The sequence below is a fragment of the Rhea americana genome, unplaced genomic scaffold (genome assembly GCF_003343005.1).
Source record: "Rhea americana isolate MKP2758 unplaced genomic scaffold, rheAme1 scaffold_118, whole genome shotgun sequence".
Classification (NCBI taxonomy): Eukaryota; Metazoa; Chordata; class Aves; order Rheiformes; family Rheidae; genus Rhea; species Rhea americana.
The window spans coordinates 2,357,804-2,382,003 of record NW_028185239.1 but is presented as its reverse complement, the minus strand read 5'-3'; the positions used below and the strand labels follow the sequence as shown (position 1 = coordinate 2,382,003).

Below are 24,200 nucleotides of genomic sequence, written 5' to 3'. Positions count from 1 at the left end.
CTCCCTCATCCCTTCTGCATGTGGTCTTTTTATATGGCTAATATCTAATTCACATCCATCCATTTCCACCCAAAGGCCCTTTTACATGCAGTCAGTGCTGTGAAATATGAGAATCACGTCCCTTGTTCAGGTAACGGAAATGCGCTGAACGCTATGGGAGCCTGAAATGGGGGCTTATCTGTTCTTTGTGTGCCTTGAGATAGCAGTTTGTGATGTATGTTCAATTTAACAGATGTTAAGCAGTATTAAAAAATATAATTACTCTAAGCCTTTTCAAATGTTTCTGTTGCATCAATAGGAAAAAGAAAGTTTTGCTTGCTCCTTCCTCTTAGATATTCATTGATGCCTTGCCTAGCTTAGATAAAATATCTGCATCACGGCTTAAAGCTTTATCATGTCAGAAGTGAACTCCCCATGTGAATCTTGCATGAAAGAGTCTCAAAATGGTTGCAATTGTACAAACAGCAACTGGACTCTAAACTGGTTGCTTCTTCAGAGGAGACCTTTTGTTTTTTTACTGTTTTGCATATCTGGTTAAGCTACATTGCTTGCTCAGTTTTAATTTAAGGCAAGTTCACTCTAAAATAGACATGCTAAAGACATACCTTCGCCTACTTGCTTATTACTGCCTTTGTGCCGGAGACAGGCAGCTGCAGAAGTTACTGACCTCTGCGGTGCATCACAGAGGGATCCCTGTGAGCACTTCCCAGGCACAGACAGCCTGCCTCGATTAACCAGGTGGGCTGGTGGTTTGAGGGTTTGCCCTCAGTGAAAGGGCACATGGCAAACCACCATGCAGGAAGGCATGGTGAAGTCCTGACTAGATCTGCCAGCAAAACTGCTTGTTATCTGCAACCTACTGGAGATGAAAGGAGCCCTGTTTAGCTATTTAAGCTGTTTAAATTAGCGTGTTGTGACGGAAGCAGATTAAGGAGGATATCAGGTTATGGGCATGTAGGGATGCTAAGCTGTTGAACTAACACAGCAAGACTGGCAAGCCTGTCCATCCATGACCTTGGAGGTATGGAGCCGGCTGGCATGCGCCGTGGGGAAATGAACCCCAATAAGTCATGGGCTAGAAACAAGAGAGTCTGCTTGTATCCCCAGGAGCAGGAAGGGGCCCAGTGATACTTTTGAATGGTGGAGGCATGAAAGAGCTGCAAATCTGTGAGTGTCTACTGTGGTTAAAGTAGGCCCTGAGCTCTCAGATACTTTAAGCTGCAGAATAAAGTTGATGTTGCATATGGTGAGAAACGGCACTAGAGTCTCTGTTTCAATGTTAGTGGGCCCTGTGACAAGGCTATGTTGAAAGATAACAAGATCCACTTTAAATGTTGCCTGCGATCTTTATATATTAGGGTGACTCCTTGTTTCAGTGTCAGACAAGACATTTCAAAGCTCAGAGAGCTGCTTATCTCTTATGCAGTGAAAGCAACGATTTGGCCACTGGAGAGCCGGGAACCTGTAGTTTCTTATCATCAGAGATACCATTTCTGGGGTTGATCTTTGGTGTTGTAGGGTCTCTCTTTCTGGGGCTCCTTAGTCTGAAGAACTTGGGAGCTGCAACCAAAGGTGAAGCTAGCAATTTTCCCCAAAATGATTTTCTTACTGAGCCTTCAAAGGTTAGTTTTTGTCAGAGGAAAAGGAGGGGAAAATTCCGGCATTTTCCTCTGCAAGTAACTGTGTTCAGGAAACAGTGGTCTCCTTGCACGCCTACAATTAACCTTCAAGTGGGAGGCTCCTGGAGTCCTTCTCAGCCAGCAAGGAGATATCATGGTTGGTGTCTGTTATCTTCTACTGAAACGTATCAAAGGATTTCCCCTTCTGCAGCTGCTGGCCTGCAAGCTCCTGAAGCACACTTTGCTGAAAGCTAACCATTGTCACTGCAGAAAAATATCCCACCTGCTACCTGGAATCAGATGAAAACTTCTCAGGCCTGGCTGCATCTGACAGAGAGGCTGAGCTGGCCAAAGCAGATTGCTGTTGTCCGAACCAGCTCAACACTGCCCTAACGATTGTCTGGCTTGAGGATGAACTTTCAAAACATGTATAGCTCCAGACACGACTGCAAACGCAGCAGGTGTGGAGGCTGCAATTCAGCAAGCTGCTTCAGATACAGATCAGCCATGAGACAGTGATCAGGACCTGATTCTTCTCTCGAGCTAATGCAGTATCTTTAATGTGCACATGAGGCATGGGCCTGGACATTCACAGCATGCTGAAGGCGGAGGGGAGACTGGCGGAGACAAGAAGCAGGAGTAGAGAGGAACTGATGGGAAACTGTGCCCCTCCCACCATCATTTTGGAGAGGCATGGTGATTGCAGGACTTGAGGGACAGCACATCCCTCCGTGGGCATGCGTAATATGAGTTGCGGGGGTGGGGTGGGGTGGGGTGGTTCACAACAAGATCGAAGGATTTCTCCCTGAACGGAGGAGCTCTTTCTGTAGATGTCATGCTGGCCTGCAAAGGTGGTGAAAATGGTTCTCATCCAAGCCGGTGGGAGTTTTGGCATTGATCTAAATGGAAACAGGATCAGATCTTGCAAAATATTTAGTCATTGTGTCTGATATATCCAGATAGCTCAGCAGACAATTGCTATTTTCATGATTTAACAGGATCTTCAGCGATTACATTACTGGAGAGGAAAAGAGAAACACATGGAGCAAAATTTCAGAGATAGCAGCTCCCAGTGGAAGGAATAAAATAACATGAGTTGCTGGTGCCCTGGGGAGAGGAGCCAGGCTTCCGAAATGCAAAGTGAAAAGCTAAAGCAAAGCCAAAAAAAAACAAAGCATCACTGGCAGCTCCCATTTGCTTTTCTTTCTGATTTGCTTCAGGAACAGCTGAGTGAGCCCGTGCTGGCTCCTGGGGTTCCCCAAGTGAGCCCCCAGCCTCCTTTCATCTGGGGGGGGGAGGGAGAAACCACGAGAGGTGCGAGGGGTCCCTTTGGGTCTCTGCTGCAACCCAGCAGCTTGCCCTGAGCCTTCTTCCTTCATCATTTCTTAGACAGGATTTTTTTTTGTTTTTATTCCCCTCCCCCCCATTTTCCCCTCTTAGAAAGCACATCAGCGAGGCGCATCATGGGCAGTTTCCATCTCCCTCACCGTTCTCACACTTCACTGTTGCTTGCCTCACTGGTGGGTGACTCTGCTCTCAGCGACCAGGCCTCACTTCACCAGTAATTAATTTTTTGCTGCTCTTCTCTGGGTCTGATTTATTGGGGGGGGGTGGGGTTGTCGCGATGCCTCATTTGAAAGCTGCTCCCCTGGCTCTTGCTGATCCAGTGCGGCAGATGCTCCCTTGCAGCTCATGCTGCTGTGCTTGGGCTGGGGATGGCTTGTGAGGAGCTTCCTTGTCCACTTCGTGGGGCTGATCCATGGAGAGTGAGAGGCTGGATTTGGTAACTGATGCCTTCCTGCATGAATCTGCAGAGCATTTCCCACAGGGCTGTTGTGTTGGTTGCATTTGCAGTGTTTGAAACTCTGCCGTAGGGCATGAGACTGACATGACACACAGAAGGGTGCAGGGCAGGAGGAAGAGGAAGAAGAAGAGTGGTTGGAGCTAGGGGTTCAGCATGGGCCACATTTCTAGGTGTTTAGTTTGGCTGATGATGGTCCTATTTTCCTGGCTCTAGCAAAGTTTTCCAGCTCCAGTATCCACTGGCAGCTGCTTTGTTTTCAAAAAAAGAAAACACAAATCTGTGTTTTTTCCTTTTTAAATAGATATATTACATTTTTAAAATGAAGAAATACCACCGAAAGAGAAATTGACAAGGGAGAAGGGAAAATGGTGATTATCAAGATAGCTGGCTCAGCTGAATCATCCAACCTGCCTTTCTGAAGTTAGCTTCCTCCGCTGCTGAGAAGACTTAAAATAAATACGTTTTAAAGAATGAGAGTGCTTTTCTCAAGTTCTCTCTTTCTAAAAACAGAAAGTGCTTTTTGACAAAGGGGATCACTGCATGCTATTACATGATATGGGAGGCCCTGTTGAGCCATTTTACTGTAAACTAATTCGCAGAAGAATTACTCAGCAGAAGCTCCCTTGAAATAGGTTGAGATATGTGCACGTTTCAGCTGCCTCCCACAAGTAGAATGAGTCTACACCACAGTTTAAAAAGACCTGGTGTGTTAATAAGGGCCTCACTAGAGACAAGTGACTGATTTATGGGGATCCTGTGGGACGCTTGCTCCTTCTGCCCAGACGTTGCTCTGGCTGAACGAGGTTGGACTGCTGTGCCTGTACACTTGCACAGAGGTTGACAAGTGCTTATTGTATAAATGGTAACAGCTCTGCCAACATGCAGAGAAACTGATAGTGCTTCAGCGCTGGCGAGGGAGCAAACGCACTAAAGAGGAATCCTTGATAGAGAAGTCCTGTGGGTGGGCTGCAGTTGGTGCTGAGGCCCCCTTGAGCTGAGGAGGGAGGAGAGCTCTCCAGGGACAAATCTGTGGGACTGCAGGCCAGGGGAGTGCATCCACCCCTTCCTCTATTCTTCAAAAAGTGAATCTGGGCAAACTCTGTATCTGTCTTGTGGATGGAGGCTCGTTTGGCTTTTGAGTCCTTTAGGGCTATTTTTTCACAGCTCTGTCCCTAACCTGGGGCTCTGGGGAGAGGATCGTGCAGAGCGCGAGATGCAGCTGGATATTTGCTTTCAGCTGCTGCTGTCTCCAGTGCAGTGCCAGATGTAGACACGCAAGCCCCTGACTCGTGGGACTTTATCAGCAGCACTCTCTGTTTTGTACATATCCCCTCCGTCAGTCAGCAGCGTGAGCGCTTGGCACGCAGTGGCTATTGGACTGAGTTTGAACAGAATCAAGGAATTCACATTATCCCTTGGTGTCTGATAGCGTATGTCACAGCCTTAGATATCCATTAGGTGCTCGTGTTGGGTACCCCTTGCCTTTCAGTGCTGCAATGGGTTTTTTTAGTGCTACCAGTAAGAGCCAAAGAAGCAAGTCTATGATGCAGACACTTCTGAGCAGCCGCTGCTCAGTGCAGTGACACAACCAGGAAGGAGTCTGCGTCCCATTCACTGCCCTCTGTCCTCAGGACCTCCCCCCCAAGAGCCAAAGGGCTCTGCCTCATCTCACAGCCCTTCAGCGGAGCAGGGAGGGCTCACCAAGCCTCTTTTTGCCTCCTTTAGGGGTGCAGAGTAGAAACAGTAATCTGAAATACCTTGTCCTGCCATTAAAATTGAAATGAAAAGAAAGGAAAGACACCAAAGTCAGAATCAGAAGCTGCAGGAGAGCGTCCCATACTCAAAGTGTACATGGAAGACCATCCTTTACTCTTCAGACAGAAGCATTCACAGTTGATCACCGGCAAGAATAGCTCCAGGTTATCCAGCCTGCCTATCCCCTTTCACTTATAAACCTGCAGTTTACAAAAATACAAGATACAAAAATGAATGAACAATGTATAAACAGATAGCATCAACTTGGCTTGCACCAAAGCCTGTTACATTTGATAGGAACCTTCACATAGCAGTCAAAAACCTTTGAAGGGAGCCACCAGGTCCAGTAGTGTAGAAATTGATCTACGTGTGCAAAGATAGGGGATGGATGCTTTTGAATTTTATTCTTGGAATTGAGCAAGTAATTCATATGCATTGGAGCGTGTTACCTTTTTCTATCAGTGAAACTTTTAGAAGCTTTAATTTGAAGTAACTTGTGGTTTTACCCATACAAATACTTTTCCTGCTTGCTGCTGAATAGTTTGCAGTGACGTACTCCAGTTTCAAGTACCATTGAAATGACTTCAGCGAAACTGCAAAGGTAGGAATAGGGCAAAATATTGCCTTTATGCAAAGGAAAGCAAAGGAAGAACTAAAAATAGGACTTTCCCAGGATTTTTCCATTTCTTCCCTGATGTCATTTCATCCGATGTTTATTTGAAAAAATCTAAAGATGAGAGCAATGTGTACTTCCTGTGCCTGACACTTTGTTTCTATTTCTGAAGTAACGGAAATGATTATTTTCCTATTCATTTACTTCTTTTGTACTGATTTAGACACAAATGTTAGCTGACCTCAGCAGGATAGAGATCTGTCCAGGCACTTCTCTTTTGCTCTTTCTGAAAGCTTAGATCCATACATGCATGAATCATCTCCCTTTTTAGTTTCCCAACCTCTATTTTTGTTTATGATCTGTAGTAGGCAGAATATTGCTGTGTGCCTGGAAACCACAATGTGAAAGAGGAACAGACCACACTGTAGATATTTTGATATTTTTATGAAGTTAGGTTGGTCACTTTCAACAATCTTCGCTGGCACAGGAACATGACGTCCTGTGTTGTGATAACACCAAAAAGCCCCTGATATTTTTAGCATGAATCAGTTCAGAGCCATCCCTAGCTGAGATGCAAAACCAGATACCAAATGCCCATATCCTGCAATGAGATGACATTGTGTGGGCAAGCCCACTGCCACCAAAGAAACAAGCCAAAAATCTCCAACCTAATAATAAAATCTTACTCTCACGTTCCTCTTAGTATGATATCCTGAACTGCATAAGGTGTATATTAGAGGTCTGATGGTGACATGCATTCCTCAGTTAATTGCTTGGTTTCCTGACTTGATATTTCTGAACACAATACTGCAGTGTCCAGAGATGTATATATTCTTAACTGTGTATTCTGAAACTTGAGCCTTTGTATGACAAATGAATACTCAAATTACTTCCACGAGTCTATTGTTTAGCTCAAACTAATACTTTTAGATTTAGGTAATAAATCTTCAAGGCATGTCATGGAGGCGTAGATTTGAAACAGGAACCTATCCGGTTGCTTGCTCTGTGCCAAAAGCTAAATTGCAGACTCATTTCTGCAGGTATCTAGTGGAAATGTACGTTTCCAGCTAAAAGGTTACTAAGGTTATACTGCCTAAAAGTGCACGGATACGTTTTATTGGGTGTCTGTGGGAAGAGTTCCCCCTCTCCACTGAAATCTCTGTATTCCTGCTGACTCACGAAAGGCAAGGGCCTGTCCCGCAGTTCTGGTGGAGGGACTGTAGGACTGGGTCCAAAATCAGTAGAACTATGCCATGCCGTCTTTTAAGGTTCAGCAAGGGCTTTTCCTCTTCTGATCTGCTTTGCTGGGGGACAAGTGGGTTGGGAAGGCTTATAGCACAGTACCGGTCCCCTCTCCTGCCTTTTACTTTAGGGCTGGAAAGATCATGATGGTGAAGATCATTTGGTTTCTGGCAGAAAGCTCCTAGGGCTTTTCAGGGCTGGTCACAATCCTCTTGGCGATAATACTTTCTGGGAGAATGGGATTCCTCTTGCTATGTAAAATGTTACAAACCAAAGGTGTCTCTGCTGGTAGCTTTCATTCAGCTGGGGCACCTCAGTGTCCTGGAGAGGTGGCACTGGCCCCAGCATGGCTGGTGAGGGTCAGTCAGGCACACGGTGAGTCTGCTTGGACACCGAGCACTGCGTATGCCTGCACATGCAGAGTATGCTCGAGACTGCTGCAAACAGGGATTATGGCAGGATGCCCAAGGTCGCAAAGAAGGTCAGGGCAAAAAAGGGAAGCAAATCTAAATCTCTATGTGCCATACTGGCTCCGTATGTACTAGACCCTCCTTGTTCCTCTCTTTCCTCTACTTGAGGAAGCTCACGCCTGTGTTTGTATTTTGAAATGTTCTTTCTGGCAGCTGGCTGAGAGCACTTTATTCTGCACATAGCTTCTGCAATCGTGGGAGATGATGCACATCACTAAATAATGACTATCCCCAGCTGGGTAAGGTTGCTTGTGAGCTCTCTCTTCCTCCTCGGGGCTGTCCAGAAGCCTGAAAATCTTTTGAATTTTGTTCCATGTTTATTTTCTGTTGAAACTAAAGCCAGCTGAATTTTGGCTGCTTCCCCAACTACTTGAAATTTATTTTGCTAAAATGTTTGAATGGAAGAAGTTGCAGCTGAATCTTTTCAGAGGTTTTGCTGAGCAAGAACAGGGGCAATGCCATGCTGCCTCCCTTCAGCATGTGTCAGGTAAAACTCCCGATGTGCCAAAGCAAAATGTGAGCTCAGAAAGGGAGCAGCAGCTCCTTGCCTGAAGGCTAATGGACGATTTGAAGCACATACATGCCCCGTAGAAAGAGATACTAGTTGCCCATGTCTATCTATCTCATCTGCGATGCAAGCACAGCATGTTTGCAGGCAGTGGGGCTAGGTCTGCCTAAGCTGAAATTAAGCAGAAAGATATGCACTTGAGCTGCCTCCTCTAAGAGCAAGAGAGGCACTAGAGGCTGTTCCTGTGGCTGCAAATCTAAATATTCTCTGGAGTGATGTGGTTGATCACAAAAGAGCAATGGGATGGCTCATGGCCAGTGGGAAGACCTCTCTGCTCCAGCATGTCCCAAGATGCTCCTCTGACTGCTCATGCCAGGTCATCTCTGCTAGAGTCACTGCTAGTGGCAGCAGCTCTGAGTAGCACCTGAATGGAGGAAGGCTGTGCCACACCTGAGGCCTCTAGATATTATTGTCCTACAGATAAATAACAAGGTTTGGGCTGCTGACATTGCTGGTAATGTGAGTCAAGTTTTCCAGAGAGCATGGGGCATGATGTGCTGAGCTGTGGGAAAAACTGGCTTGGTGCTTAGGTGCCTGTTGGCATGCTGAGCTCCTTAGACAGGCCACCATTCCTTAAGCATTGCAGCTCACATCTTCTGATTGGGCTTGGGCTTGAGCCTGTTCAAACTGAGCCGGTGCTGCTTCCTGCGATCCCCTGTCTTTGGTGTTGTTTGACCACTTCATCCCAGCTACCTGTGTGAGGGCAGTGAGAAGCAAACAGGGTTGCCCGCGGCCCTTATCATCCCCATGGCACTTGCAGAAGGGAGGTGCAACTCCTGAGCTCTATGAAGACCTGCAAGGGCTGAGCATTGCAATGGCATATTTAAAAACAAAGAGAAAAAGGCGGCTCTTTGCACCATACTCTCTTAAACTGTGGAACACAAAATTCACTGAAGGTCATTAAATACACAGAAATGTTGTGGAGAACTGGAGAGATACCTGAAAGCTAATGTCACTCCAGTCTTTGAAAAGGGCAAGAAGGAGGACCAAGAAACTACAGGCCGGTCAGCTTCACCTCCATGCCTGGCAAGGTGCTGGARCAGCTCCTTCTGGATGTCATCTCCAAGCATATGGAGGAAAAGGAGGTGATCAGGAGTAGCCGGGAGGGATTCACCAAGGGCAAATCCGGCCTAACCAGTCTGACGGCCTTCTAGGATGGAAGGACTGCCCGGGTGGATGGCGGGAGAGCAGTGGATGCTGTGCACCTTGACTTCAGCAAGGCTTTTGACACTGTCTCCCATAACATCCTCCTAGAGAAGCTCAGGAAGTGTGGGTTAGACGAGTGGACAGTGAGGTGGATTGAGAACTGGCTGAAAGGCAGAGCTCAGAGGGTCGTCATGAGTGGCGTGGAGTCTAGTTGGAGGCCTGTAGCTAGTGGTGTTCCCCCATGGCTCAGTACTGGGTCCCATCCTGTTCAACTTTTTCATCAGTGACCTGGATGAGGGGACAGAGTGCATCTTCAGCAAGTTTGCTGATGCTACCAAACTGGGAGGAGTTGCTGACACACCTGAGGGCTGTGCTGCCACTCAGAGAGACCTGGACAGGCTGGAGAGCTGGGCAGAGAGGAACCTGCTGAGGTTCAACAAGGGCAAGTGCAGAGTTCTGCACCCGGGGAAAAATAATCCGAGGCACCAGTACAGGCTGGGGGCTGACCTTCTGGAGAGCATCTCTGCAGAGAAAGACCTGGGAGTACTGGTGGATGACAAGCTGACCATGAGCCAGCAATGTGCCCTTGTGGCCAAGAAGGCCAATGGCATCCTGGGGTGCATTAGGAAGAGTGTTGCCGGCAGGTGGAGGGAGGTGATCCTGCCACTCTGCTCAGCCCTGGTGAGGCCTCATCTGGAGTACTGTGTCCAGTTCTGGGCTCCCCAGGACAAGAGAGACATGGAGACAAGAGAGTACTGGAGAGAGTCCAGCGAAGGTCTACAAAGATGATTAGCTGACTGGAGCACCTGCCCTCTGAGGAACGGCTGTGAGAGCTGGACCTGTTTAGCCTGGGGAAGAAAAGACTGAGAAGGGATCTTATCAATGCATACAAATACCTTAAGAGAGGGTGTCAAGTGGATGGGGGCCAAACTCTTTCCAATAGTGCCATGCAGCAGGACAAGAGGCAATGGGCACAAAATGAAGCACGGGAAGTTCTGCCTGAATGTGAGGAGGAACTTCTTCACTGTGAGAGTGACAGAGCACTGGCACAGGTTGCCCAGAGAGGTTGTAGTCTCCTTCTCTGGAGGTCTTCAAAACCCACCCAGATGCAACCCTGTCTAACATGCTCTAGGTGACCCTGCTTGAGCAGGGAGGTTGGACTAGATGATCTCCAGAGGTCCCTTCCAACCTTAGTGATTCTGTAATTCTGTGTGATCTCTGCCTCCAGAGATCCTGAGCTGCACATTGCTGGAGGTCAGGTATGTATTTGGGGGAAACAGTGCTGTACATTTGTGCTATACCTACACTCTTCCCATGGCATCTGGCCAGCCTCAGAGAGGAGATATGAAGCAGAATGGACTTCAGTCTCACCCCCAAAAGCTGCTCCTGTGCCCAGCAATGACACGTTGGGCCCCTGAGTGTGAACGCCGTGCCTGTGGGAAGATAAAGCACACTCTGCTCCCTGGTGTATTGGGCATTTCTGCTTAGGACTGTGTGTTTCTTTTTAAAAAGGGAAGTACAGTTGTCTGCTTTCCTTACTACATCAATACCAAGAAAAACCACAGTGATGAAACTGTCACAGGACAAAGCCCTCTCAGAATGAGTTCAGCTGTGCTTCTCTTTCTGCATCACGTTGAGGGCTTAATATTTTCACTGGTTCTCTGTTTTTTTTTTTTTTTTTTTTTTTTTTGGATTTTTTTGCCTTCGGCTGCAGACAAGCCAGGCTGCCACAGACAGATTTCAGAGCGAGTCCTCTTTCAGTGTCCTCTGGGCTCTTTGTGGCACTTGCCGGGCATACAGTGAGCGAGCCCAGCTCTGCTCCTCATATGCAGTTACAGAGTCGGGATTGGTTACCTTTCAGGTGACTCATTCAGCCTCCTGTGTCTTCCCTTTTTATGTGTTCTGTTTCTTTCCCATTTTTTCCCCTTTTTGCTGTGACTTCTGGACATTGTTGCTGCTGGATGAATAATGCAAGGCTCCTTCTCTGCCTTTTTCCACTGAATAGCATTTGAAGATTTTTCCTCTCTACCTCTTCCTTCCTTGAACATTGCTAAAATGATCTACAGTGAAACTGAGATTTTGGATGGCAGCTTTCATGGTGATGGCTCCTAGAAACTCTACGAAGCATGCAGAGATCTGAAGTCCACGTGTAAGTGCTGTGAGAAGAGCCAGTTGAACCTTAGTATTTAAATGAAATTCCTGTTTGACTGCCATACATCAGCTGTTCCTTTGAAGCTGATGCTTCTTGAAAAAAGACGTGATCACCAAAGGATCAGTAACCAGACAAGGCCCCGAGCTATTCTGAGTGCCACCAGCCGGGGACAGAGAGCTGCATGCACCTGTGTCCTGCCCACTCTGCAGTGCTGGTTTGAGATTGGGCTGGACACTCCAATCCTGCTTGGAGCGGATGCTCAAGTTTTGGTTGTTTTGTTTTTATTTCCTAAGGCTGCTCCCCAAAGGTCAAAGCTGTCTGCAAAATAGGACTTCCGGCAACCCCTTGCCCCCCAAGGAAGAAAATGAAACTCTTTAGTTTAGATGGATTAAAATGTTGTGGTTTTGGTTTATACTTTAAGATTTTATACCTTACCATAACATAACTTTCTACAAAGTTAAATGAAGATATATCAAAATGTCATCATTTTGAATGAGGATGATCCCCAAGCAGTTTGGTTGGCTGTGACAGGGTTTGGGGAACTTTTGCCCCAGACTCACTTTTACTTGTGACCCGGGGAAGTGGTGAAACCGACACTGAGATGCCAGATGGAAAAGCAGCCCTACTACAGGTTTCCAAACACATCTAGTACTTATCTGTGCACTGCAGGAGGTTGGGAAGGAGGAGTACTTGTCTGCTGATCCAGTAGATAAGGCGCAGCCTGCATGGCCTTGCCTGCCGGGCTGCTTACCTCCCCTTGACTTCTGTGGAAGCGGTGTGACTAAGCACCCTTGGAGCGTCTCGGCCCGACTGGAGCTAAGATGATGCCGAAAGCTTTCAGGGGTGCAAGTGCCTGAATGCACATCTCCAGACCACAGGGCTAACCGTCCTCCTGGCGGAGGGCGGCAGCCAAGACTTGGTAGCTGTTCGGGATAGCGCTTGCAATGGACTCTGAGAGAGACGACTTGGCTGAGGAGAAGACCTGGTTAAGGAGACAGTCTGTGTTAGGAGGACAGGTCAGACCTCAGGGAAGTCATCTGAATTGCAGAAGATGTTGCTGAAAGGGTAGGAGAGTAAATGGCTTGCAAGTTAAATGAGTGTAACACTGCATGAAAAGAAACCTGTGAGAGCACAAAATCTTGGTGGAAAAATAACTACAGAAGTTAAAATATTAATCTATTCTGAAAAGGTCTGATGTGAATGGATATTGGAATTACATTTTGTTGATTTGCAGTAGTGCTTCCCAGGAACTTCAGCAGGGAACATGATGTCCTTAAGGATCGGGGAGAAATCACAGCTCCCAAACGCATAATCCTGGGGCTACAAAATAGCAGTCAAGCAGCACTCCAAATTCATATGAGTCCAGGCTAATACTACAGCTATGGAAAACCACTTGATTCCCTTTGGCAAGATGTACTGTTGAGCAGATGTGAAACTAAATAACTTGTTGATGGAGAAAAAAAAGAAGTGTTTCAGTCAAATTTATATTTTCCCGTTAGTAGATTTTTTTCCAGAAAATGCAGGAAGATGGGGCTGAAAGCTGCCTACTTAGAGGGCTAGAAGGTGGATTTATGCGTATTTAGAAGGCAAAAGGCTCTCAAAGCAAAATGCTTGTGAGTTTCATAGTTTTTGCTTATTTTATTCGTAAAATTTTGTACCCACATTATGTTAGTCATGACATGATGTTATTGTATTTAAGACATTCAGTTGCTCAGTCAGGAGGCTAAATCTAAACTAATCAATCAGCTCCTACCCAGGAAGTCACTTCCTCTGCATCCTCTCAGTGTTAACGATATTGATGTAAAGAGTGTAATTGAATGTAATGTGTAGACTGTTAATGGAAAGAAATGTTAATTTCTCAATTATATTTATTCTAACATTTGTGACTTTTCAAGTGATCCACTAAATTGACTTGTCACTCTAATGTGTTTATATTTATGGCACAAAAAAAAAATGCAATAAGAATAAATACAGAGCATAAGAAATTAAAGGATGTCTTTTAAAAAAATAGATCAAAGCCAGAATTTAAAATATTTGATGTTGGGACAGGTTTATAGATGTTAACCAGAAAGCATAAAATCTCCAGGCTTTTTTTTTTTTTTTTTTTTTTTTTTTTGGCCTACCTCATGTGTGGCAGTATACTGTGAGAATGGGCTTACTTAGAAGGTGACAAAGGAAAGCAATAGGTTTTGGAGGATTAGTGCTGCTCAGGGTATGCGCTACATGAGGCAATGGTGAGGATATTCAGTGTATGGGCAGAAGGGTATGTGGCATTATTATGGATGGAATTTCCTCTGGGCTGCAGTGTCCCCATTCAGGGCCTGATCCTCAGAAAGTTGCTACCTTGTAGAGCATCTGTGTGACATGTGTCCTTTAACTCCCCAAACCAGGTGTTCAGCACAAGAAAATCTGGTTTGGGATTTTTTTTTCCCCCATGCTTTTTGTTCTCATAGCTTCTTAATCATTCCCCTCTGCCTTGGCTTCCTGAAAGGAGAGCATCTGTTCTCTTGTGCTGGTTTCAGTCTGCATTAAAACCACAAAAGTCAGATTAGACTCTTCAAAAGCTTCACCAGGCTTCAGGAACTCCTGAAGCAAATCTGGGCCCTTTTTCATGCAAATCCAAATACCTTTTATGGTTTCGTTTCAACTTGACATTTTGATTTTGAGTTGCTCAGACCCTATGGCATTATGTGAAACCCAAAGGGCGTGAACTTACATGAACTGAAATGGAAGAATATTCAGATGAACCCACTGAAGACTGAAACTATGTTCCCACAACCGTGCTTAATAAACCGTTTTTTTTTTTTTTAATTGAAGAAGTGGCAGCTACTGTTCCACAAGGCCTGTTTTTCGTTTTATGTATATTGGATATTACACAGGCATCCTGGTAAATTATAGATGGTTTGCAAACTTTTAATTGGAAATTTCCTGGGTGTCCCCATCTGAAGAGGTACCTGTCTTCTCTGGCACATAGTGACTGTGTGGACTGGCCCATGGCAGAGCTCTGACCTCCTGGAGCTGTGCAGGAAGCCCAAGGCATTGTACCCCTGTCCACACTTGGTGCTGCCAGTGGACAGAGGAGGAGGAGGAAGAGGATGGTGATGATGATGATGATGATGAGCTACTGCCTGACTCAGGCACAGGCAGGACAGCCAACTGGAGAGAGAGCAGGGTGTGCTCCACATAAGTTAAAAAAAATCAAGGATTTTGGCTGTTACACTAGTGGCCAGTTTGGCCAAAACTGACCCACGCTGTCTCCTCCAGAGCCCACACGGAAAGAGTAGTCCCTGTCCCCCGCACACGCTTGCTGCCCATTTCTGGCACCCAGCATTTCCCAGTCTGCTCAGGTCTTCCCAAGAGGGCAGCTGCTCCTGCTGTTTCCCAGCCGGAGCAGCTGAGCGCGGTGCTGGGCAGCTGTATGGGATGCAGAGCACGGCAGCAACCGTGGCCGTGGGCAGACTGAACTGGCCCATGAGGTCTGGGGGCTTCCTCCTGTTCCTGGGTCTTGCTGGATGTGAGAAGCAGTGTGAGGACCTGTGAGGCCAACCGGGTGGCACAGGTTCCAAGCCCTGGCAAGGTCCTAGCTCAGCACAAGATTTTACAAAGAACAAATGCTCCTACAGGAATTCTTGTTCCTGAGTCCTTCTCCACAACCCTGAGTGTTCACAATTTTTTTTCACCCCTTTTTAATTCAGCTTGTGAGCCCAGTACATCCACTGAGGTCTGAGGTGAGGAACTCTTAAGAAACCCCCAGATCAGGATTGCTGCCAGCTCTTGGCACCACTGACGTCTGCTCCATCCTTCTGCTGGGCCTCTGCAGTGCAGTAAAGCCTGCTTGGGCTGCTGTGGTGGACCATGCTCCTTCCCTACCCATGCTGAATGGCAGAAAGTTTTTGAAAGATTTTTTAATGCTTAGAAGAAAGTTGTGAATTTGTGAGAAACCTCATTTTCCTGTTGTATCAGTGGTCCAAGCTGCCTTCCCTGCTGTGGGCTCTGTCTGCATGTCTGCAGGAGAGGCCAAAGCACAAGACACATCTATGGGGAGTGCAAACTGTGCCTAGGTGGCTGTCCTCATGTCTGATCCTTGGGCAGCATCTCCCACCTTGTTTTTTTCTTTTCTTTTCTTTTTTTTTTTTTTTTTTTTTCTGTCCTTGAGGTTTCAAGCACAGGAAAATAAGGAATTTAAAGGGAACAACTGGTGGGCACTAACTTCTAATTCTTGTTTTAATCCCAGAGTCTGTGACATTTCCATACGCAGGCAGATGGCAGATCAGTACATGACCTTTTGGCACCACATTTTCCTTGAGATGTGTTACCAACTAGAGAGAGTGGAAAAATTGCTGTGGTGCCATGGCTGCGAATGACCGTGCTCAACCTCTCATTTTCTCTTTCGCAGGAAAGTGCGTGTGTGGAAGTAAAGGTCTGCTGTTTCAAAGGCTCACTTTGATTTTGTGTATATGCCTATGGGAGAAGTGAGCCAATCCACACCTACGAAAATGAAGCCTTTTGAAATGAAGCTTCCAAACCATCAGTAAAGACTTTTTTTGTGTTAATTAAAAGATTAAAGTAATTGATTTAAAGAGCAGGCACACCATGGCATCCTATTAGAGACATGATAGCTACAGTTTACATATGCTTTACTTACTGCAAAACCCATACGTACAGTGAAGCAAATAAAGTGAGGTTAGCCATGGGAGGAGAGGAGCAAGCTGTCCTTGCTTAGTAATCTTGTGGTAAAAAACACAGCATCCTTATCTCTAGTAGGATTTTACCATGAGCTTGCTAATGCTCAACAACTAGCTTGTTTTTGTTTTTCCTTTGACACTACCCCCACCAGCTTCTCCTGCATCAAAGACCTTGTTTCTGTGGGTTTCCTGGCCTCCACTACCGTAATTTCTCCACACTTGCTTATTGCTGAGACTTGGTGCTTCGGGGCTCCTACTGCTGGTAATGGTTGCAAGGGCTAAGGGACCTTCCCAGGGTGATGCAGAAAAAGTTCAAGCTGGAAATCGAGCCTAGGCATTTTCAGCTAGGTGTCTTATCTAGGGGATTTTGTTTGTTTGTTTGTTTGTTTGTTTTTTAATCTCTCCACATTGCTCTCTGAGGCTATTTTCCTTGGGCCAAACAATTAGTTAATCTATTAGCCCCATGTCACTCTAACCAGAGGTCGCATGGAGTTCCCCAGAAAAACAGCAGATTTTTTTCAACAGGTTAAAAAACCCCTCTCTTCCATGGTGGGCAGACAAAACTACTGACCAGTGTCTCTCTAGCAGTTTAAGAGCTTTACATCAATGATATCAGAGCAATGATCCTGTCCTGCCTTTCTAAAAGATACTCAGAGTCCTCATGGAGGTAGAGGACAGGAAGGGCGCTCTCTCTCTCTCTCTCTCTCTCTCTCTCTCTCTCTCCTTTTTTTTTTTTTTTTTTTTTTAATAAAAACAAGATGCATGTAAAAAACAAAGAGCTTCCTTACAAATACTTGCCAGTCCTGCACTCCTAGCCTTACATTCAATTCCTATGCTGAAAACTTTTTGCTTCAAGAATTCTTTGTTTATGAAAAAGCAGAAGGAGAATTTATTGGATGACTACTGGTTCTTTATTGTTCAAGGTTTCCCCTAGAGAAGAGAGCCATGAACCTTGACTACTGCTCCTTTTATAAATATCAGCCAGTTAATCCAAGCTGTGATGCCTACTGGAAGCTCAGTCAAGAACTGAAGCTACTCTAAACAGTTGCAACCTAAAAATGGCAGTAGCAGAAACCAAGAGGGTTTAGACATACCTACTTGTCATTAACAATGTCATAGTCATTGTCATCGCCAAAGCTCAGAATTTTTAAAGTATGGATTAAATCCAGGGTTTCCAACCCTTTTTTTTCCCCTCAAGGAGCATTTTGCCGGTACTGGGTTTTGTATATACAGCACAAAGAGGCAAGAGAGTTTGTGCTGCTGCTCAGGGGCTGGCACACGGGGTGTTCGGTCCTCCTCCCTGGACCAGCTGGCATACCTCCTGCACACCACTTGCCGTGGCCAGGCCAACAAAAGCTTGGAAATCACTGAGGTGAGTTGTGGCAGAGGAGTGTCTGTTGAGGAACAGCCCACATGTTGAGTTCAGTTCAAATAGGATGGCAGAATGGATTGTTTGAGTTTTACTTTTCTTTATCTAGAACTTACTGAGTTTCCTACAGGCTCCTCAGCTAGCATGGCTTATAGTTTTGCTGGTGGAAAACATGGCATTTGGCTGTTTTGAGTGAGTCTTATCCTTTGTTTTGGATGGCTGAAGCTTGCACATCAAATTCATCTCCATATGGGATTAAAAATTCTTAAATAAAGTCAGCTTCCTGACCTTAGCCAATCAAATGTCAGGAGTGCTTTTTTTGTATGGTTGTTTAAAACAGCAGTGTGCACGTGAAACACCATCACATCATTTTCTACTAGCACAAATGGCTGCAGAAGGGTGGAAAACACGCAACTTTGCTCAATTTTGAAGTGTTTTGTTTTTTGTTTTTTAATAGAGCCTTTTTATTTACATTTGGCTGAAGCTTTGCATCTGCTTGGTAATGGCAGATAATCTGTATAATGAGAAGCCTGCTGGACATCAGAGTGACAGGCAGGACTGATTCTGCTGCCAAGTGAACTAAGAGACTTCCAGGATGGTGGCCTGAGGAGAAAGCTGTGCAGAGGTGTTTCAGGAGGACACGTAATGAGCTGATGAACATGGCTCCAGGGTTCCTTCTGAATTCAAAAATAACGGTGAATAATTAATGAAAAACAAAATTCACACACCCCATCTTAAAAAAGAATACAAATTTTACACTCTTGGGATTTCTTAGAGCATCATAACTTTGTTTTGAGAGGAYAGACCTTGTCTTTTGAAGACTTATGTTGGCTCAGAACAAAGCTATTGCTCTGAGTCACATTTACCATAGAAAAGGCTGACTAATCATACTTTTCAACACTTCTAATTTTTCATGGTGAAGGAGCTCAGACCGACTGCATCTTCACATTTGCAGGTCGGGATGCTTTCTATCCTTGAATAGTAAACTAGAAAGTCAGATTTAGTGGTCAGAAAGCTTAGGATTTTTTTAGATTTGAAATTAGATCTTGGCTGTGCACAACGGGCTGGGTTTTGGTTAACATTTCATTGTGATTTAGTTGGTTTTGGGTGCATCAACAGGTCCAAGATGTTTATTTCTTGTGAAGATTTTGCACATCCTGTGACAGTTTGTTATAACTGGTCTATCTGTATTTTCTGAGCAAATCAGAAGCAACTGGAAAATAACAAACCACTGAAACAGTTGCTAGTGTAAGAAATGGAAATCTATAGCCTTCAAAAATGGAAAATGAAAACTTTCAGACAGCAATGGAAAGCGTGCATCAGCTGAAACAGAAAAGAACATTTGGAGTCACATTAGGTCGACAAAAACTGCTTACTTGAGACACCTACTGAGTCTGGTTTCTCCACCTCTCCACCCCACCTGAATACTTCAATTTTCACTAACCGGCTTGCTGCAAAGGAATGGAGCTCCCTTAGCCTTATGTGGTAGATGACCTCGCCTCTATCTACCAAGGGCTGTCCTGCATTACCAGGGAACCCAGTCTCTTATTTCAGTACAAATGTTACCACAGGTTTGAAAATCCACATGGATGGTACAGACTTGCCATGGGCATTAATTTTTCAGGAAAGTTGTTTGTTTTTAAGTTTAAAGGTTCAGCATGGGATGATATCTCTTTGACCTTACGTAAATACCTTGGGCTCAAGTTTCCAGCCATTATTAATCTAGAGGGTAGAAGAGGAGAGAAAGTTTCCACTGCTCTGAAACAGATCTTTGTGCTGCAGCTATTGGGCACAAGCTGTGATCATTTTAGTCTAAGGCAGGCTCCTTACATTCAGTTGTATTCCCTCTGGGATTTACAATAGACGCCCTTCAGCAGCCTCCCGGCAGCAAATTACCTACTCTGAACCAATGTTCTTCAGAGAAAAATGATCCACAAGCACCATCTCTGAAGTCTGACCTTAGTTTACCATTCCCTGAAAGGCAGAAGAACCACTCATGGCTTGAGATGCAGCCTGCAGCTTTGATAAGCTCAGGAGCATGTTCAGATCCTTCCACTGCCTGGATTTTTAGATTTTGAGTCTGGTATAGGCCTGGGAACCTTTTCACCTTGGCATGGAGGCAGCTTTGAGAAGCTCATCCTTTACCATATTGTAGCCCTCAAACTTCAAGTAAGAAAAATGCTTGTACAGAACCAGCCTTTTCTCACTTTTCTTTCTCTATAACCCAGTGCAACTCTATAGTAACTACTGCTCTGCCAAAGTCTTTCAGAGGATTCATAAAAATTACTGCGAAATAGCCCCAGTGGACATTCTCAGTACTTCATAGGATGGGGTCTTAAACAGTAATCCAGGATTTTGTGCAAACGCCTTGGTGTAGCGTGTACTCAGCTTTCTCCAAAATCTTCTCCAGAGTAATTTTCCTCTGTGCAAGGGGTCTTTTCCTAGGAGCGCCTGTGGTCCGGGTTGAGTCCTTATGTCTGATGGGCATCAAGAGCAGCGGCCTGAAGGGACTGTTTATTAAGCACTAGGCACTTGCCAACTTTCTTAATGCTTCTTCTCGGTAAGTACTTCTCATCCTTCCCCCTGTGCCTTTTCTTCTTGCCAAAAGGATTCGGCACCAGATGACGTACGCGCAGCTGGGCGGCTTCATTCTCCAAAGCACCTTGGCATCCATCTCGCCCGAGCGTTTAGTCAGCGGGAGCAGGAAGCCAAGCCCATGGCCACGAAGCCAAGCTGCTCTTCATTGCAGTGGGGCCCGTGCAAACCTAGGCAGCGTGCCCACAGCCGTTCCCTTTGACGACCCTACCTATTGCAGGGATATGAACATAAAGCACTTTTGTAACCAGGTCATGACGCGCTTTTCTGTAACCTGGCTCCGCCGCAAGCACTGCTGGGAGTGGCAGAGCAAGTGAAACCTGGTTTCCTCCAGCTTTGTGCCTTGTGGTTTGTTTCGCTGAGGCCGGGGCCGGCACAGGGGCCAGCTGACGTGACTGCCGTGCTTGAGGGAAACACAGCCAAAGTCTTGCCTGTGAATTTCTGCTGGCTGATAAGGACCATCCCTGCACTGTCTCCCTCAGTCGTGGGTGTCCGGGGACCCCAGTTGCTCTCTTCTTGCCTTGTTGAGAAACTAATGGCAAATTGCTATCTTTGAAATCTCTGCATTGACCAGATTTAGTTGAAGTTGGGGATCATGGGGTGGTGAGAAGATAGATGGGAACAACTGTATGAAGAGGCCCAGAGACAGCCTGTGGTTGCATAAACCTCAATTCCTTTGGATACAAAATGGGCCAAACTAATTTTTTTCCACCATGTAGACTGTGTGCAACCCATTTCTGTCTCCACCAGCGCATTTGGTGGGCAAGGATTTAAAACTTCCTAGCGGCCTAGGCTTTAGGATGCTCATTCAACCAGTTTGCATAAATAAACAGTGGCGATCATGTGCCTGGGCAGTATTTCGATAGCGAAGCACCTGCTGATTAGAGTGATGACAGGGGAGGCTGAGAAGCGGTATGGTGTTTTTGTGCCCATGGGAGCCATCCTGGCTTGCTGCTGCGCTGCCACGATGCAGGCGTCGCGGCTAGGGCAATGGAGGGACGCAGAAAGGCCAAGCGCACGTGACAAGACAGCCGCTCCTAACAGGGCAGTTTTGGTATAAATGACATTACTGGGGAAGCTGTCTTTTCCCTGTCCTAGCTGTGTAGCTGGACTTAGATAAGAAGCACTTTCTCCCCTACAAACAGCCTCTGCTCCGTATCATGTTGTCAGGTGTGCCTCGTGCTGCTTTAGGTTTGGTTTGCCTGGATGCTCAGCAAGCTGTCTTCCAGATGAACGCCTGTGTTGGTGTGAGGCTGCAAGCGGTTATTTCTGCAGTCACCGTGTGCGATTACTGGTTGATCGTTATTCACAGTTTTCCTTTCAAAACACCTCAGTCAGATATTCCAAAAGCAGAAATAGAAGTGGTGTGGGAAAAGAATTTTAATGAATTACAAATGGTTGAATAAAACTGTTTGCAAACAACGGCAAAGCAAAAAGCTGTTTTGAAACCCCTGCGGTAGCAGCAGCTGAATGGCAAACCCATTCTTGGGAACCAAGACTGCCTCGGGGCTGAACTGGAGAGCGCAAGACACTTCCTTTTGTTTTTCTTTCAGCAATTAATTTTAAGTCTCCAAGGCCCCGCTTCGTAACTGTGAAGCTGTGAGCCAAACTCCCACAGCACCTTTTAAGGATCCAGGCCCAAATGACTTGGGAGCTGATATTTTTAGTTCAGCACAAGCAACCATGCGGGTGTATTTTGTGCTGGTCTCGGTCCCTTAGCATGGGTGCCCAGCGCTAGTGCAATGATGCTTTTACCACCATAACTGCTTCTACATCAGCCATAGTTTAACTGCATCAGTAAAGTTATAGTGGTACCAAACCCACGTGGCTGCCGGCAGCAGCTATCATCTCACTGCAGATGTGAGTTACAAGTTCCTTCTCGCGGCCCTGCTATATTAGGGCCATTCGAAGTTACTGACTGTGCAGCACTTGTGAAGTTTGTCATGGGAGATAGGGAAACAGTTCAGCAAAAGACTTGCAGTAAGGAAACAGGTCTTTGAATCTTCATTTCCTTGTTTTCAGAATAGTAGCTGAAGGGCTAATTCATCTCTCTGTCTTAGGACCTATAAGTTCAAAGAAGACTGAAACGGTACTTTCTGATACAAAAACTACTTTCTTTTATGGCCTAGGTTCACCCATCCTCTTGAGCTTGTGTGTTGAAGGGAATGGTTTGCTGGCTGTAATTCAAGCTCTTGCTCAAAGCCTTGCTGAATCGCAGATGCTGCACACAACGGGAGGTTGACCACTTCTCTGTGCTGTGGCTGTTGCTGGAGGCCTGCCAGCCACCATATTTCATCTACCAACTTGGGCAACGGCGTGAGGCCTCCCCCCCCCCCCCCCCCCCCCCCCCCCCCCCCCCCCCCCCCCCCCCCCCCCAACCACCCCCCCCCCCCCCCGTCACCAAAGCAGGTGTCTTGCATTAAGGGAGCTGCCCCGGGGGACGCTGCGGCAGCCCTAGCATGCCTGCTGCGGGGGCAGAGCGCCGTTGCCAGCTGCACCCTGCCAGCAGTCGGCAGCGGGTAGGAAGTGTGAGTGCTTTATGGGTCAAAAGCTGCAAGGTATTTTGCAATGCCTTGTCTGATTGCAAGTCTTCCTCTTCCTCTTTCCCTCTGCACGGCGGATTATGCAGTATATCGGTCAGTGTAACAACGGATCAGCTTGGCTAGCTCTTCCCACTTTAACTAATGGAATTATGATTGGTGTTGGGTGGACAACAAGAGAATGGAACAGGCTAGAATAAGGTTTAAGGCTTGCTCTAAATGTGGTAGTTTTTCCTGTAGACTACAAAAAGGCTGAGAGAGTTGGGATCYCCAGTACTGCCAATCAGATTTGATCCTTTGACGTACGTGGAGCAGCGCTGAGGATCAGACACAAGGATCTTTCTTCAGTGGAACAACAATCCCAGTAATTTATGCCGCTGATGCCTACGCTGTGGGCTAAGCTAACCTTCTATGAGACTTCTATGAACAGCTAACTGTGGTCTTTCTCCCCTCCTGTTACCTTTTAACAGTGGACTTTTATATGTATTAAAACTGTAGGAGATTGCCTGCGTGCACCATTGAGCTTGTATAGTGGTTGATTTGTTTGTTGAGCTTTGCGTGATACACTTCTGTTTTATTTTCCTCATATGAAACTCAAGTGGATATTGGCTGAAGCGCAACTAGAAAAAATATTTGGATACACAGGAAAATGAATGACATTGCAAAACTCCTTGCATTCATAACTGGAATTAAATGTTTTCAGTTCCCACACTTCTATTCCCTATTAAAAATCCAGTAACTTCCACTCACATTGCTGTGATTTTTACTAATGAGAACTGGCAGATGTGGTCCTCAACATAAAACTCACAAATACTAATCAACTTTTTCCACAGAGAGAAATAAAATCAGATTCTTTTAGGAAAACATTGCCTTTCTTTATCTTGGAGAAGACTCTCAGATCCTCTTTTTTCTTTCTCTGCTTAGGATGCAGGCAGTAAACCAAAAGCACGGTTTGTTCTCTGACTAACTAAAAATCCCCAGAGGGCAAATGTTGGACCTTACAACCATATACTTATTCTTATTGCATCCTGGCGGAAAGTACAGCATAAAAGAAATTGGTAATACTGGAATAGGTTCATTGGGGTGAGACCTGCATTATCAAAAGATACTAGAGTGTGAAAGTTGTAATCAGAAACACAGCCTAGAAACAACCTTGTCTCACTCTCTGGGTTTGTGTCTGAGAGGAGGGTGGCTCCCGGTGAGGCCGGAGGGATAGATACCTCCTCAGGTGCCTCTTGGCTCCCCTTGGTCCCTATGCTGGTTCATACCATGTGTGTGTTAGCTGCTTAAAAAAAAGAACACTTAAACCATTTCATTCTGCGCTCCTAAGCCTTATTACGCTCCATTTCTCTGCCTCAAAATCAGCTAAAAGTCTCTCTTCAACTTCCTGTGCTATGTTCTGGGAAGGAGATTTATTAGTGCGGTAGCTGCTGGTGGATGTTGTAATGCCTTTAAAATCACACAGAGGAGCAGACACACTGAAGAGGCTGAGTCACGCTCTGTCCTTTCTGCTTCATTGTTTATCGCAGAGGAGCAAACGCCTTCTTAAATGTGCAAAATAAACACTGAGCTGTGGGCTGTGAGAAAACAGTGCTGGCAGTGAGGCTCGTCTTTAAGAGCCTGTTTGTTTAATTTATACTGA

General features: G+C 45.8%; 1 long non-coding RNA gene across 2 annotated transcripts; it reads left to right on the top strand.

Annotated features, from left to right (window-relative positions):
* The first annotated feature begins 12,091 nt into the window (after positions 1 to 12,091).
* LOC146600706 (uncharacterized) lies at positions 12,092 to 16,065 on the top strand. 2 transcript variants are annotated; one of them, XR_014897578.1, is made up of 4 exons: positions 12,092 to 12,982; positions 13,069 to 13,154; positions 14,344 to 14,541; positions 15,766 to 16,065. It is a non-coding gene; the product is annotated as an uncharacterized LOC146600706 (long non-coding RNA). The 2 variants fall into 2 exon arrangements; XR_014897577.1 differs by having other exon boundaries at positions 12,092 to 13,154.
* Positions 16,066 to 24,200: the final 8,135 nt, after the last annotated feature.